Raw genomic sequence first — 16,804 nt, forward strand, 5'->3', positions numbered from 1 at the left:
GCGACCCTCAGTCTCAGGCCCTGTCAGTGTTAGTGACAATTTCGGTGGCGTTTGCTCAGAATCCTCCTGGGCTCCATAATGATCAGTCTTGGAATGTATGTGAGGAGGGTCCCTCTGGGTTGGGAGTTGGGGGCTGCAGCTCAGCCTTGGTTTTGCAATGGTGGCCAGTAAAAATCAACTGTTGTTTCTCTGCCGTCTGCTTCTCTGCTTTCTGCCCCGATGACTGGGCCCTGACACTGGCTGTGTGGAACTCACAAACTCTCCCAAGCAGGACTGTTCGAGGAAGTCACTGCACCTTCGCCCCTTTCTCTCCCCCTACAGGGAGCCCTGGAGGCTGCGTGAGGCAGCTTCTTTATTTCTCCCAGTCCTCCGCCCGACACACAGGGTTCTGACCTGTGGTAGCTGTTATGCACAGATCTCACACTCAGTCCTGCTGGTGTGTAGTTTGGTGTTTTTTGCTGAGTTTTAGATGTTCAGCTTATTGTTGTTTCAAGGAAAGAGATATGGGGATGTCTCTCACTCCGCCATGTTTCCTTGGTGAAGAAAACATTTTTAAAACTACTATAATCAAAAGATTCAACAGGGTTTGCATCCATAGAAAACAGGAATAGGAAACCACAAAAAAAGGAACAAAGAACCTGGAAGAACTCTTTGAAATTAAATTCAAAACTCTTAGAAGTTAAAGAGTGATTAGAAAAGGAAACAAAATCAATAGATGATCTAGAAAACAAAATTGAGAAACTAAGAATGAGAGAGCATATGAATAAAAAGATGGAAATGATAGACAAACTACAAAGGACATAAAGAGCTAATCCAAGAGGTACAACATCTGACTTGTAAGAGTCCCAGAAAGAGGGAACAGAAAAAAGAGAGGGGAGAAATGATTAAAAAAATTATAGAATTCCCCAGAGGCAAAGAGAGAAGGCAAGTATTGAGACTGAAAGGGCTCAGTGAGTGCTGAATAAAACTAAGTAATAAAAGATGCTCATCTACACATTTCTTCATGGAAATCCAAAACAAATATAAAAAGGAGACTCTGAACAGAAAATGCAGGCCACCCACAAAGGACTGATAATTAAACTGGCTTCTTGTCAGCAATAGAGGATGTTAGAAGACAAGGGAACTATGTCTTCACATTTTCTAAAGAAAATTATTTCCAGCCCAGAATTCTACACCCAACCTAACTATGAACAAGTACTAGGGTAGAATAAAGACGGTTTTAGATAATACTCAGAAAGTTTATTTCTCACACATTTTTTCTAAAGAATTTATTTCAGGATATACTCCAGTAAGACGATGGCATAAATCAAGACAGTGGAAGATATAGGATTCTGAGAACAGTAATTCCAAGCCAGGAGAGGAGTGGAGGAAAATGCTTGGAAGACAGCTGTGCAGTAGCCGAGAAAAGCATATGATCATGAAGGGGGATTCCACAGAATAAAAAAATGTAACTGAGAGGAGAGGAAAAGTGAGGCCTTGATAAAGGCATATTATACCAAAAAGAAAAAAGAAAAGAAAAAGAAAAAAGTAAAAAGAAGGCAATTAGAAACTCCCTGAAAAGAAAAAAGAAAAATGATACACAAAAAGCTACATTTCAAATATGAAGCAAGCTTACAAGTACCCTGATTGTAAGAAATTGATGGAATATGAGAAAAGAGGATCTAGTTGTTATTGATCTTAGAATCTCGATAGCCTAGGAGTCATGACCCTGGACCCGGACAGAAGAAAATGTAATCCTAGCCCACAAATTTGCTGCACTAAGTATTTATAGAATCATATTTGAAGAGGAACTAAAAATAGAGATGCCCTTCACCTTAGGCCAGAACTAACTTTGATATGGTTGGTCAAAAGACATAAATTTAAGGACTCTAAAAGAAAGGTGGGCCAAAAGCGTTTCTCTCTCCTTTTATTTTCTATAAACATAGCACCAAATGAATGCCAGTTTCTATCTGCAATGCTCTTCCGGAAGGCGAGAGTTCTTTTCATTACTCTAATGGTCCAGCACTCCGGAACTAGCTCCTTTCACTTCAATTTGGGGGAACATGACAGAATAAATGCCTGCTCTCCACCGCTGAGCATAACCAGGTAACCATTCCAAAAAAGAAGGTACATTGACTGCTCAGGGGGAAAATTGTGACCCATGGTGATCTCAAATCATAACTGTTACTTCATTATAGATCCCAAAGACTAGGCTTTAATTATCATTCTTTAATTGGAATATTAAAAAGCAAGCGAGCATGATGCATAAGCAGAAAAAAACTTTCTATAGGGAATGTGCAAACATCACATGTTCTCTTCCCTAATGGCAGAAGTATGGTTTAGCTCTGGGAAGGGACAAATCCCATAGTACTTTGCCCAATAACAAGAGGCTTGTCTCCTGATCTGTTAATTCTACCTGCTTTCCTGACAAGGAGAAAATAACTTCATGTTGCTGTCGATGGGTCTTAGGTTCATAAGGGAGATTTTCCTTTATGAAAAAATTAACAAGTCATAATAATAAAATAGTACTTCTAGTTCTCATCTTTTAGATTTAACATATATGGAGACTTGGTTGTGGTAATAGGACAAAATATAAAAGTTATTAACTTTTACAATCTAGAAGTGTCGCTGATACAAAGTGGGAAAGACATATGGAAAAAGGAGCACATGTTCTAATACCCCTTCTTAAAAAGGGGGCAGTCAACTAAGACTGTCAAAAGTGGATGAAATGAGAACTAGTTATCATCATCCAAGGTTACTAATTTAAGCAAGAGAAGTAAAATCAATAATACAACTAGCAAACACTGGAAGAAAATGAGATGACTGTAGTTTAAGAAAACTACTCATTTTTTAAAGTGGAAAGTCAACGGATATTATACGAAGTTGATAAATTAAAAAAGAGGTAAAAAACCTGATCAAATCTTTTTAATAATACAACCCTATTTTAGAGCATGAATCCCTAACATCTATATATTTACTTATTTTTATTCTATATAAACTTATGACTATACTTATCTACTACATGTATACTGTAACTTATACAAAAATAGAAATCAAATATAAGAATAATTTTTTAATAGATTTTTAAGCAGGGAGAATTCTTATTACAGTAATATACTAAAAACAGAAAATCACCAGCTATCTGACAAAAATAAACATTTTAAGATATAAAAAAGCATAGGAGAATAAAATTTCAAATAATTTCTTCCAGTACACAAATTCAGCATCGTATGTACCTCCCAGGATGCATACTATTCCCTGTAGACACACAGCTCTAGAAGTTAAAGGTACAGCCACCAGGAAATTAAAAAAGATAGGTGGTTCAAAGAGGCTACTTTTCAGGACTAAAGCTGGAGTTAGTAGGAAGTGGAAGGGGAGATTTTACTTATTGTATTAACATTTTGTTTCATAGAAGAAATTAATCTAATCGCTTCCTAAAAGGCTGTGTCCCTACAAGTGTTTATGCTGATTTACTCATTCGACAAACTCATTTATTGAACATCTACTCTAGGTTAGGCACAGGGCACAGAGAGAGGAAACTGACATGTTGGCTCTCAAGGAGATCACAGTTTGGGGTGAAAGAAAGACCACTAACAACAATTTAATATCATAAGTGCTATTAACAGATGTGTGTGCCAGATACGATGCACACACAGTCTGGGGCACAGAAAAGATACACTGATGTACTGTATGGGATGTCAGGGAGGGATGGATGAAAGGTCACCTTCTCTTTGAGTTGAAACTTAAAAGACAAGTAGAAAACTGAGAATAAACTAGGTGAAGAGGAATTCAGGGAAATTTGGAAAGGGCTTTCTAGGGCAAAGAAGAAACGATGAGGTAGATGGGTTGATACGTGAAAGAGAGCATGGTGTGTTTGGGAAATTGGAAGTGATTCAGGTTTGCTAGAGCAAATGGTACATGAGGTGGTAGTGGCGGGAATGAAACTACAAGACAGGAAACGATCAGAAATAAAAGACCATGATCAGAACTCTGCATAGTCTCCTGAAGGCAAAGGGAAGCCAGTAAAGGATTTCTCTAGCAGAAAGAGAGACTTGATCATAGTTGCACTTTGAGAAAGATTACTCTGAAAGCAATGTGAAGGATAGATCTACAAGGGGTAAGTAAGGCAGGAAGACCATTCTGGAGGTTATTGCTTGGGCCTAATGAGACAAAGGGAAAGAATCATGGTACCAGCAAGAGACAAATGGCTAACAGGTACATGAAAAGGCTCTCACCATCACTAATCATCAGGGAAATGCTAGTCAAAACCACAGTGAGATATCACCTTACACCTGTTAGAACGGCTTTCATTGAAAAGACAAGGGCTAAGTGTTAGTGAGGATATGGAGAAAAGGGAATACTAGTGTACTGGGTGGGAATGTAAACTGGTGCAGTCTCTATGGAAAACAGTATGGAGGTTCCTCAAAAATTAAAAACATTACTACTATATGCTCTAGCATTCTGACTTCTGGGTGTACATCCAAAGAACATGAAAACAGGATCTCAGATATATGTTCACTGCAGCATTACCACAATAGCTAAGACACAGAAACAACCTAAGTGTTCATCGACAGATGAATGAATGAAAGATGTGGTATGTGTGTAAACACACATACACACACACCCAACAGAATATTATTCAGTCATAAGAAAGAAGGAAATTCTGCCACTTGCAACAAAATGGATGAACCTTAAGGGCATTATACTAAGTGAAATAAGCCAGACAGAAAAAGACAAATACTGAAAGGTATTGCTTATATGTGAAATCTAAAAAAAAAAAAAAAAGTCAAACTCGTAGAAACAGAGAGTAGAAAAATGATCTCCGGAAGCTAGGGAGTGGGAGAAACAGGGAGAGGTTGGTAAAAGCATACAACCTTTCAGCTATATGATAAATAAGGTCTGAAGATCTAATGTAAAATATGATGACTATAGTTGATAACATTGTACAAGGAAAAAGATGATGCAATCAAAAATTATTTAGGTGATGCACTAGAGAACTTGCTGAGGGATTAAACATGAGGGTAAGGAAAGAGGGAGAGTCTAAAAGGATTTAGATATATTTCTTTCTTGAGTATCTGGAGAGTAACACTAACGGAAATAAGGAAAGGAGCAAGTTGTGGGGAGGTGGGTTTTGGTTTAGACATGTTGAATATGAGGTGCTAGCAGGTTTCAAATAAGCTGGAAATGTAAACCCAAAATTCTGGGAGAGAAGTCTGGGCTGGTGATACAGAGTTGAGACCCATTAATATCTGGGTTGTAGTAGAAGCCATGTTAAGAGATGTAATTACCCAAGGAGACTGTATAAAATGAGAAGTAGAAGGCAGCTGGAGTCCTGGGGAAAGTAAGGGGCAAAGGAAGATGAGACCAAAAGGAAAGTGTGGAAATATCAAGGCAAGAAGGAAGTAAGCATCAGAGAAGCAAGGAGGTGGTGAATGCAGAGTACATGAAATGACAGATCATCAGATCCTGAATGAACAGGGAAAGGGAGGAAGGCGACGGGAGTTGACTGAATGGAAGAAATGGGAGTGGCAAGGGCCTCAATTATGATGACAACAATGAGGATGATATGATGGTACTGGTGGTAACAGTAAAGAGTAAGAATGTGAAAGAGATAAGAGAGTGTGCTTAGTGTGAGCTATCGGAGTCCAGTATCTTAGAGTGGTTACAAAATATTTTTGAATATATGTAAAAATACGTATACTATACTGCATCATTCTTCACATCCTGAATGTACATACGCTCAGGATAAAGGACAAGACCAGGGTAATAAATAGGCTCTACCTTCACTGGGGACAAATTTAGTTCTACTGGAACAAGTGTGATTGAAAATGTTGTAGGCTGGCACATTAAAACAAAACCAAGCACTGTCTTCTTTAAGTGCGAAAGAAAAACAACTTTAATTATAGTAATAGAAAGAAACAGGTTATATTTTAAAGAAACTTTTCTTAGAGCTCAGAAAGTAGTATTTTCTCACTCTTACTTTAGTTTGTATAAGGGTACAAAGATTTAAAAACTGCATCTACCTTTGACCCTTCAACAACACAGGGGTTAGGGGTGCTGAACCCCCTGCCCTCTCATGGTTGAAAATCAGAGTATAACTACTGACTCCCCAAAAACTTAACTAATAGCCTACTGTTGACCAGAAGCCTTAATGATAAACAGTTGATTAACCTGTTTTGTACATTATATATACTATATAATGTATTTTTACAATAAAGTAAGCTACTGATAAGAAAATGTTATTAAAAAATTATAGAGAACATATATATTTACTGTATTTATTGAACAAAATCTGAATATAAGTAGACCTTAGCAGTTCAAATCAATGTTGTTCAAAGGTCAACTATGTTGTAAAAACAAGTATTTCCATATTTGATTGTTCAGCAGCTATTTGCATTTTCTTTCCTTTAATAAATATCCAAGATTACTTTCATAGTAATTGCTAGAATGATAAATGCAATAACAACTCTCTTATAAAATCTCTTCTATGATAACACTTTTAAACCTAAGAGTAATGGGAAAGAAACAAAATATTTTAGGAAATGAATGATTTTTTTAACTGTCAGAATTAATTTGTATTCTTTCTGTGATAGGCAGAATTCTAAAGATGTCTCCTGAGATTCCCATCCCCTGGTTATTTAATCAAACACTAATCTAGGTACTGCTATGAAAGAACTTTGCAGTTGGAACTAAGGCTATAAATCAGCTGACTTTAAAATAGAGATATCATCCTGGATTATTCAGGTAGACCCAATGTAATCGTACAAGCCGTTGAAACAGAAGAGGAAAGCAGAAGAGTCAGAGAGATGAAGCAGAGGAAGGTAGAGAAGAGATGAGACAGAACAGTAAGTCAGAGAGATTCAAAGCATGCAAAGGCCTCCAACTACTGTTGCTGGCTTTGCAGATGGAGAAAGGGAGTCAAGAAATGAACCAAGAAATGTAAGCAGCCTCTAGAAGCTGACAACTACCAAGAGCCAACAGCCAGCAAGGAAATGGAGACCTCAGTTCCACAACTGTATGAAACAAATTCCAACAATCATCTGAAAGAGCCTGGAAGCCAACTGATTCCCGGAAATCAAGAATGACACTCAACCCTAGTGATACCTTGGTTTCCAACCTTGTAAAACCTGGAGCAGAGAACCAGATGGGCAACACTGTGCCTAGACTTCTAACATATAGAAGTATAAGATAAAGAAGGAACTTTCTCCAAAGAATGACCAACAAGCACATGAGAAGATGCTCAGAGGATGCAAAGGACTTCAGACACTGGTCAATGAAATACAAATCAAAACCACAATGAGAAATCACCTTACACCTGATAAGAAGGTTGCTATCAAGAAACAGAAAATTACAACTGCTGGTGAGGATGTGGAGAAATTGGAACCCTTCTGCATTGTTGGTGGGAATGAAAAATGGTAGAGCTGCTATGGAAAAATAATATGGAGGTTCTTCAAATAATTAAAAATAGAATTACCCTATGATCCAGCAATCCCACTTCTGAAAACAGGATCTCAGAGATATGAGAATTCCCATGTTCACTGCATCATTAATCACAATAACTGAGAGATGGAAGCAACCTAAATGTCCGTCGACTGATGAATGCATTAAAAAATATGGACTATTATTCACCCTTTTAAAAAAAGGAAATCCTGTCATTTGTGACCACAGATGAACCTGGAAGACATTATGCTAAGTGAAATAAGCTAGACCAAGAAAGACAAACACTGCATAGTATCACTTACAGGTAAAATCTAAAAAACAATAAAAAGCCAAATTCATGGAAACAGAATAGAAAAGTGGTTGCCAGACACTGGGGCAGGACTGGGGGGAACTAAGGAGAGAGAAGCATATGTTACAACATGGATGAACCTTGAGAACATTATGCTAAATGAAATAAGCCAGTCATTAAAAAAAAAAAAATACTGTATGATTCTACTTATAAGAGGTATCTAAAGAAATCTAACTCATAGAAACAGAAAGTAGAACATGGTTATCAGAGTCAGCGAGGGGAGCAAAACTGGAGGTGTTCAACAGGCAGAATTTCAGTCTTGCAAGATGAAAAAGTTCTAGCGGTAACTACATGCACATGTAGTTACCGCTACTATACTTTATAATGGTAAAGATGGTGAATTTTATGTTATGTGTTTTTGAACACACACAAAAAAACAAAAATAAGAAGCCAATCAAAATGGCAAAGTAGGTAAACACTTCTTCTCAGGACCATATCTGAATTACAACTAAACTACAGAACAACCATCACTGAAAACTGCCTGAAGTCTAGCTGAACAGCAGAAGTCCTACAACTGGGGACACATGGAAGAAGCCCCCTTGAGACTGTTAGGAGGGGTGGAGATGCAAAGAGGGCTGGTCCACACCCATGTGGCGGTTGAAAACTGGGAGGGATGTCTCGTGTTGCAGAGCTTCCCCTGGAGGAGTGAGGATCCCAGCCCCATACCAGGCTTCCCAGCCTAGGGTTCCAGTGCTGGGAAGAGAAGTCCCCACGACCTCTGTCTGTGAAAACCAGCGGATATTATGGATGAGTGAGACAGAGGGCTGCAGGAATCCCAGGCATTTCTTATAAAGGTCCTAGGCAAGGACTTGCTCACTGATGGACTCTGGTGACACCTCACCTTGGTGATTCCCTGAGACCCCACCCCACCCAACTTGCAAGCCCACCCAAACCACTTCTGGTTGCTTTTCCATACAAATGATCTGTCTTGGCTCATGCTGTGAACTCTTCTAAAATCTCTCAAAGGTTCACAAAACCTAAATAAGCAGCATCTGGCCTCAGCGTACCCTGTAACTCTGTGGAGCAGCCCCAAGCCCAGCACTAGTTACAGGTAGCCTCAGTTCATAGCTTGATCTCTCAAGGCAACTTCAAGCCCAGTGAGGGTGGCAGGCATCTGCAGGTTGCTTGGTGGTCCCAAGCAGGGCATAGGCTGTGGATGAACTGGGCCTGTGGCAGGGGCCCTGGCAGGACGCCCCAGAGCTGAAATGCCTGGTGCCCAGCTTCTAAATGAGCCAGAGCATCACCCAGTTTCTTCCACAAACACACCTAAAAGACAGACTGGGCAGGCACCAGAGCCCTGCTAAAGTAAACCCTGCGTTGCAGGGTAAGCCCCTGCACAACAGCTCCTCCACTGTAGTCATGGCCAGTTCTCACAACCCATCAGTCTGAGCGTCACTCCCTCCTATTGACATGCAAACGGCAACCAAGGCTCAACTACAACAGGAAGGCACACACAACCCTTACGAGGGACATACCTGGAGCACCTAGCTCAGGTGACCAGGGAGACTGCGCCACTGGGCCCCACAGGACTACATAAGGCCACTCTACTAAGACCGGGAGCCATAGCAGCCCTACTTAATACACAGAAACAGACACAGGGTGGCAGCCAAAATGAGGAGACAAAGAAACATGTACCACGTGAAAGAACAGAACAAAACTCCAGAAAAGGAACTAAGCAAACTGGAGACGAGCAATCTACCAGATGAACTTAGGGTAACTTAGGGGAAGAGTAGAGGAATTCAGTGAGAACTTTAACGAAGAGATAGAAAACAAAAAAGAACCAGTCAGAAATGAAGACTACGACAACTGAAACAAACAAACAAACAAACAAAAAAACACATTAGAGGGAATCGACGGCAGATTAGATCATAGGGGTACCAGAAAAAGAAAGAGCGCAAGAGATTGAAAACCTGTTTCAAGAAATAATGTTGGAAAACGTCCCTAACCTGGTGAAGGAAATAAACATGCAAGCCCAGGAAGTGCAGAGTCTCAAACAAGATGAACCCAAACAGGCACACACCAAGATACATCATAATCAAAATGCCAAAGATTAAATACAAAGAGAGAATCTTAAAAGTAGAAAGAAAAAAGCAATTAGTTACCTACAAAGGAGTTCCCACAAGACTGTCAGCTGATTTCTTGACAAAACTTTGCAGGCCAGAAGGGACTGGCATGAAATATTCAAAGAGATGAAAAGCAAGGACCTATAACCAAGATTATTCTACCCAGCAAAGCTATCTATCATTTAGACTCGAAAGACAGATAAAGAGCTTCCCAGATAAGAAAAAACTAAAGGAGTTTGTCACCACCAAACCAGTATTACAAAAAATCAGTAAGAGGGACTTCTTTAAAAAGAAAAAAAAAAAGATAAAAAATATGAATAATAGCAATAGTTACATATTTACCAACAATTATTTTAAATGTAAATAGATTAAATGCTCCAATCAAAAGATAAGGTAGCTGAATAAATAATAAAATAAGACCTTTACATATGCTGCCTATAAGAGACTCACTTCAGATCGAAAAACACACACAAATAAAAGAGGTGGAAAAAGACATTTCATAAAAATGGAAATAAAAACAAAATTAAAAAGCTGGAGTAACAATACTTGTACCAGACAAAATAGTCTTTAAAACAAAGTCTATAACAAGAGGCAAAGAAGGACCCAGTTATCCCACCTCTGGGTATTCATCCAAAGAAACTCAAAACATTATTTCAAAGGGACATGTGAATCCACATGTTCTTTGCAGCATTATTTATGATAGTTTAATAGCCAAGATATAGAGGCGACCTGGGTGTCCATGAATGGATGAATAAAGAAGAGGTGGTACATATATAAAATGGAATATTACTCAGCCATAAAAAAGAGTGAAATTTTACCATCTGCAAAAGCATGGATGGACCTAGAGAGCATTGTGCTGAGTGGAGTAAGTCAGATAGTGAAAGACAAATGCCATATGATTTCACTTACATGTGAAATCTAAAGAAAAAAATAAACAAACAAAATAGGAACAATCTCATAGATACAGAGAACTATTTGATTTTAGCCAGATGGGAGGGGATTAATGAAAAAGGGAAGGGATTAAGAAGTACAAACTGGTAGTTACAAAATAGTCATGAGAATGTAAAGTATAGCATAAAGAATATAGTCAATAATATTGTAATAACTATATATGTTGTCAGATGGGTACTAGATTTATCAGGGTGATCACTTTGTTAGTTATATAAATGTCTAATCACTATGTTATATACATGAAACTAATACAATGCCAGCTGTAATTGAAAAAATTTTTAAATTATAAAAGTAACACTAAAGGTTACAATGAACAGAAAAAAAAACACGATACCATGATCATACCTTAAAAAGATAATTATTTAATTTCATTAGTCGACCAAAAAAAAAAAAAAAGAACTACTTATTTCCAAAGAAAATTCATCCACTAATATTTTGGGTTTTTAAAACATATTCACATGAAAATATTCCTTTTTTCTAAGCTCGTATACTTTGTATATTAAAAGGTCTTACAGGAAAATTATTTGCAAAATATTTAAATGTCTAGAAATAGATATGTTAAAAATGTATCTTTTCAATCAGATAATGCAAAAAGCTGGTATTTAACAGACTGGTACAGCATTGTTTTTAGAGGCAACTTTAAGAAATGAAAACATTAAAATGCATCTAACTACTAAAAAAAGAAAACTTCTATAGACAATACAAAACAACACTATAATCCATCAAGGTGAAAAACTGGGGCACTGGGAAGATGACAGTGAAGAAACTTTTACTGTATGCTCCAGACCGAAAGTGTGGTGAGGACGAAATCTGCCTGAGAATTTACCATTTATTTGAGTTTCTAACAGGGGTACAAAAGCAACTAATGGTAACACCAAATGGCTGCATTCTAATTCTATGCTTCGATTTAAGACATTATGAGATGCATATGCTCTCTGTATACATACCAGTCTTAGGAAACTAATCATAGTTGTGGAGATTTAGTTTCAAGCAAAGGTGATGAGAACCACACCACCTACATTTAGTCCTTTTCCCTCTAGAGCCTTTCAGGAATAGGAAACAATCAATTGCTCTAATTGTCCTTAGATTTAAAGTAATTCCGGAGGCTGAAAATGGGCAAGAAGCCATATGACTCTTACTATAGAATTTGTCAACATCGTCACTATTATCAGTTAATCTGTATCAGTAATCCTATCTGGCACTAAATCCCACGAAATACTACATAAGTCATAAAGAACCAAACCACCTACAGCAGTCATGTTTGAAAATAGTACTAATATAAGCCAAAGAGCCAGGTAACAGAAATGTTACCTACTGCTAACATCCTAATTACAACATACCATCTATCCATTCATTCATGACAGCCTTACCGAACACATTTCGAAACCATTAGAGCAGTCATTTTTAAGAGGACAACGCCTCAAGAAATTTAAAACTTTGCAATCTAAAACCTTAAAAACCTTCACAAGTATCTAAGTATCTGAGACTTCGAATTCCATTGGAATTTCGCTAGCTTTTTATATGCAACAGAGCATGCAGGCAGAATGACTGGAATGGAAAAATACATATAACCTAAGTATAGAGAATTACCCTAAATTGTCTTAACTTTCATTCTTCAGGACTTAATGACAGTGAGAAGGAGAAGGCATTCAAAGCTAAAACCAACAAATTATAGGGCTGCTATGTTATCAGTCCCACTTGGGCTATGAGTAAACCCTAAACGAAGTAGATCCTAATTTGTAGAAAACACACTGCTAAAAACAGACAAATGCAGGTGTCTGTTACCACACCCAGCAGGCCACAAGTAGTATCACCATAACGGTAAGTGGAAGAAAAACGCTGCCTAAAAATGGTCTAAACTGGTTAACATATCCAGTTTCTGATTCTACTCTGTACAACTATTCTGAATGTACCACAACATTTAGCCAAACCAGGAAGTATTTATTTCCCAGATAAGTTTTCAAAAAAATAGTTGAAAAGGATGGAAGGGTAAGTCAGTGTGCTCTGGGAAGAATGCTTTGCCACAAAAAGCTTGTTGCTCAGGTAAATGTTTGTTGGCTATCTATTTTAGGTGGGTCACAAGCCTTTTTGACTCAGAGTGAAGTGGCATAGGCAAAGAGTATGCCTACAGCGCTCCTCTGGAAAAAAGTACTCTCTGTACCCAAAAAGCTGGCATTGGTAGAATCTGCAACGAGGCACAGAGAGAAGGATTAGATCAATAAAATAAACTCAGTTCTTTTTATAAATTGAGATAAGATTCATATACCATATAATTTATTCATTTAAAGTATACAAGTCAATGATTTTTAGTATATTCACAGTTGTGCAACCATCACCAGTATCAATTTTGTAACATTTCCATTACCCCAAAAAGAAACTTCTTACCCATTTCCCCCCAACCCTCTCAGCCCTAGGCAACAACTAACGTATTTTCTATCTTCATAGATTTGCCTACTCTGGACACCTCATATAAATGGAACCATATAATATGTGATCTCTTGTGACCAGCTTCTTCCTTATACTTAATGTTGTCAAGGTTTATCGATGTTATATAGCATGTATCAGTTCTTCATTTCTCTCTATTGCTGAATAATATTCTACTATATGGATATACCATATCAGTTCTTATCTTCACAAGCAGTAGAATCTCTTTTGCTATATAAACAAAGCTATAAACAGTGATTAGGCTCCACATTGGTCCATAAATGCCTATTTAATCCATGTTATAGCTGAAAATATATAATTAATTGCATAACAGCACAGTTCTCTAGAAGCATTATCAATTACCACAGTGATATCTGTGTTAATGAAAATACTTGAAATGAAGTTCCTTTATATTTAAGTCAACTGCTTAAAATTTTTTTCTGTAATCTGTGGGAGGAAGAAGTAATTGCAACCCTTAAGGCCTGAACACCTCAGGACATAACTGTTTTTTCTGATCCCACCCAACTGAAGACAACCTGCAAAACTGCACGTATACAAAGCTGTTCTCTGTGACCTCTCGCTCTTCTTGCTGGGCCCTTCCTCTCTTCCCCCATCTCTGAAATACAATTCTTTCTGTACTCTTTACCCCTTCCCCTACCCTCAAACAAACAAGATCTTTTATACCTGTTGACTAATTACACACTCATTTTAAATTAAAATAATACATTCACATGTAAATATTAAACTAAACATTTATTTCCTAAGACATTCTCCCAAGACATGAAATGTGAATTAGTTTCCTTCAAATGAAGAATTTCCAGTAGGAACAAGTTGGTAAGGGGGGAGTTTTTGGGTTTTTTTTGCCAAGAGACCCTCTCAAATCACAGTAAGCCCACTCCATGATGGCAAATCAAATTTACTCAGTCCTCTCAAGGTAATGCATATCTAGGAGGAGGGTGGAGAAAAAATAAGAAATTGTTATTAACTTTGTTAGGCATGATAATGGAAGTACGATTATGTCTAAAAATATCCTTATCTGTTAGAAATATATATTGAAGTATTTGGATGAAATGATATATTTGTAAATGTCTGCTTCAAAATCCTTTAGGTAGTTGGCAAGGAGGATATGAAGAAAGGAAAGGAAATAAAAGACTCCTAATTGGTCAGGGCCGGTGATAGGTACACGAGAGTTGATTATTCTTTCCTGCTTTATGTAAGTATAAAAAAAATCCATAGTAAAATACTTTTAAAAGAGAGAAATAAACTGTTCTCTTCCTCTCAGGCAGTCTTTTACTCCCTTCCTTTTCCTTCATAGCAATTACTGTTGTCACTATATATTTCTGAGATGATCTGATTAATGTTTATCTCCCTGACTAGACTTTAAGCTCCAGGAGGACCACAAAGGTGTTTGCTTAGCTTCCAGAGAATTCCTACCACCTCACAAAGTTTCTGGTATGTGACAGGCACCCAACGAATATTTATTAAGTGACTGAGTCAATAAAATAAGTCATATCATGCATTTAAGTCAATAAATGCCCAATAAATAAAGAAAAGGAGGGAGTAGAAAGCCAGGGACCTTTGGCTGAAGGAAAACAACATATTTATCTATATGTACTTACCACTTAAGTTCATGCACTTTTCTATTAAAAATGTAGTAAAGAGGTAACGAAACCAATTTAACTTCATCTTATCCTCACCACATTCATATGATGCAAGCAGCTAAGAACTATAATCACCACTTCATGATATGGGAACTATGGAACCAAAAAGTTAAAAAACCTTTTTCAAGGTTACAATGAACCAGATGCACAAATGAACAAAACTCAGCTCTTATTCTCATGCCTTCTGTTGCTCCTAAAGGAACATTTTATTCTCAAAAATAAAAAAGGTATAGTACTACTGTATATAGAAATTCAACCTTCAGTGGTGGAGAAACTGAAGCACTGTATATAGTCTCAGTTGAAAATATTTTATTTTGACTTTGCCCAAAACAATTTAGAGGTTGAAGCATCTAGTGGTAGAAGTGGAAAGAGCAGAGGTGAGGCCTTTAAGCAATAACGAACAGAAGGTATGACACTTGGGTAATCTGAAGGCCTTTCTTTTAACTGGTTAAAATGAACCAGTATGGCAAGAGACAACAAGAAAATTCATAAAGGGAATAAATACGGATGCCAAGACAATATTTAAAATACCAATCCCCTGGGTTCCAAAGTTTTAAATTTATCTCAAATACTATACTCAATATAGTTTGTTTAATCATTATATAGAAATAGCCATTAATGGAAGCATAACTATTTGTAAAACTAATCTTAACTCAGCCAATCTAAAAGCTCTTGTGCTATGGTGCCAAAAAAATGTCACAGCCATATCTGTGGAGAACGTTAAGGGCCAAACGAATCAAAGTCTAAAACAAAGTCTCACACAAAACCTAAGAAATTAAATATAAATAGCTAGGTAGTTTTAGTAAAAACAAAAAACATTTTAAATAGCCCAATAAACTTATTTTGGGGATAGTCTGGAAAGGTAATTTTTTGCTCACATAAAGGTGCCTGGCTCGGGTTGAATTCTAGACTGGGTTGCTCCACGGTTACTCAAGGCACAATTACTACTGGTGGAGCTGCTGCAGACCCCAAGTGCTCAGTTTTACTCCTGCACCCTTCATATTATGGGCTGTCAAATCATGCTTCCAATCTGCAGTACATCACCTATGGCAGGATAATGATTTATACATGCAATTTCCAAACAAAAATGTAAGATCAGCTCGCCCCATGATGGTTTCTTCTCAACTTTTAAAATGATTTATAAAAGCACCAGCTGAGTATGAATTCCTGTTCCAAAATAATCTATCAACACCTTTAAGCCTTTTAATGTAAGTGGTAAAGGAATACTGTCCTCAGAATGCACACAACACTGCTGGCCCACGCGAGGCATTGATTTGTAGTTGTTTTTCCAATGGGGTGATGGATTTGCGCTCAGCTACTCACAATGTCTACTAGGTCCCCCTGGTGACCAACAGTGCATGAAGGCAGTAGCACTGTTCGAAGACACAGACTGGCAGTGAAACAGAGTGGAACGGGAAATCATGAAAAATTAACACGCGAACAGTACACATGACATGACTGAGAATTACGTTTGCATTGTTGGGGTATTTGAGTTCACCACCAGACAATGTCCCCTTTCCTTTTAAAAAGCAAACACCATCGGACTCGCTCGGGCTTCTGAGCTCTATCTCTCATTTAAATCACGGTGATAAAAATACCCAACCGAGGGGCTCAGCACGAGGCACATGCCGCCGCTTTTCGGGGGTTTGGGGGAAACACTGATGTGACAAATTGCAATAGTATTCTAAAATATGGAGGAATGACACACCACCTTACCTACTACCGACTGAAGACTCAGGACACAGAGTCGAGAACAGTGAACCTGCCGGGCCCACCAGGGAGAAAGGAACCAGACCAGGGAGAAGACCGAGGCACGTCCCGAGCCCAGATTGCCCAGCGCCGACTGCTAGGGGCGAAGAGTCGCACCCGGGTCACGTCCCGGGGCTCTTGGGATGCGGGGGCGAGCCCGGGCGGGGTGAGCCGGCCGCACAGTCGGG

General features: G+C 38.1%; 1 protein-coding gene across 1 annotated transcript in view; it reads right to left on the minus strand.

Moving 5' to 3' along the window:
* The window catches only part of FAM69A (family with sequence similarity 69 member A), a 100,061-nt gene that overhangs the window by 82,373 nt on the left and 884 nt on the right, over nt 1-16,804 (minus strand). The window lies entirely within an intron of this gene.

The sequence above is a fragment of the Pteropus alecto genome, unplaced genomic scaffold (assembly GCF_000325575.1).
Source record: "Pteropus alecto unplaced genomic scaffold, ASM32557v1 scaffold25, whole genome shotgun sequence".
Classification (NCBI taxonomy): Eukaryota; Metazoa; Chordata; class Mammalia; order Chiroptera; family Pteropodidae; genus Pteropus; species Pteropus alecto.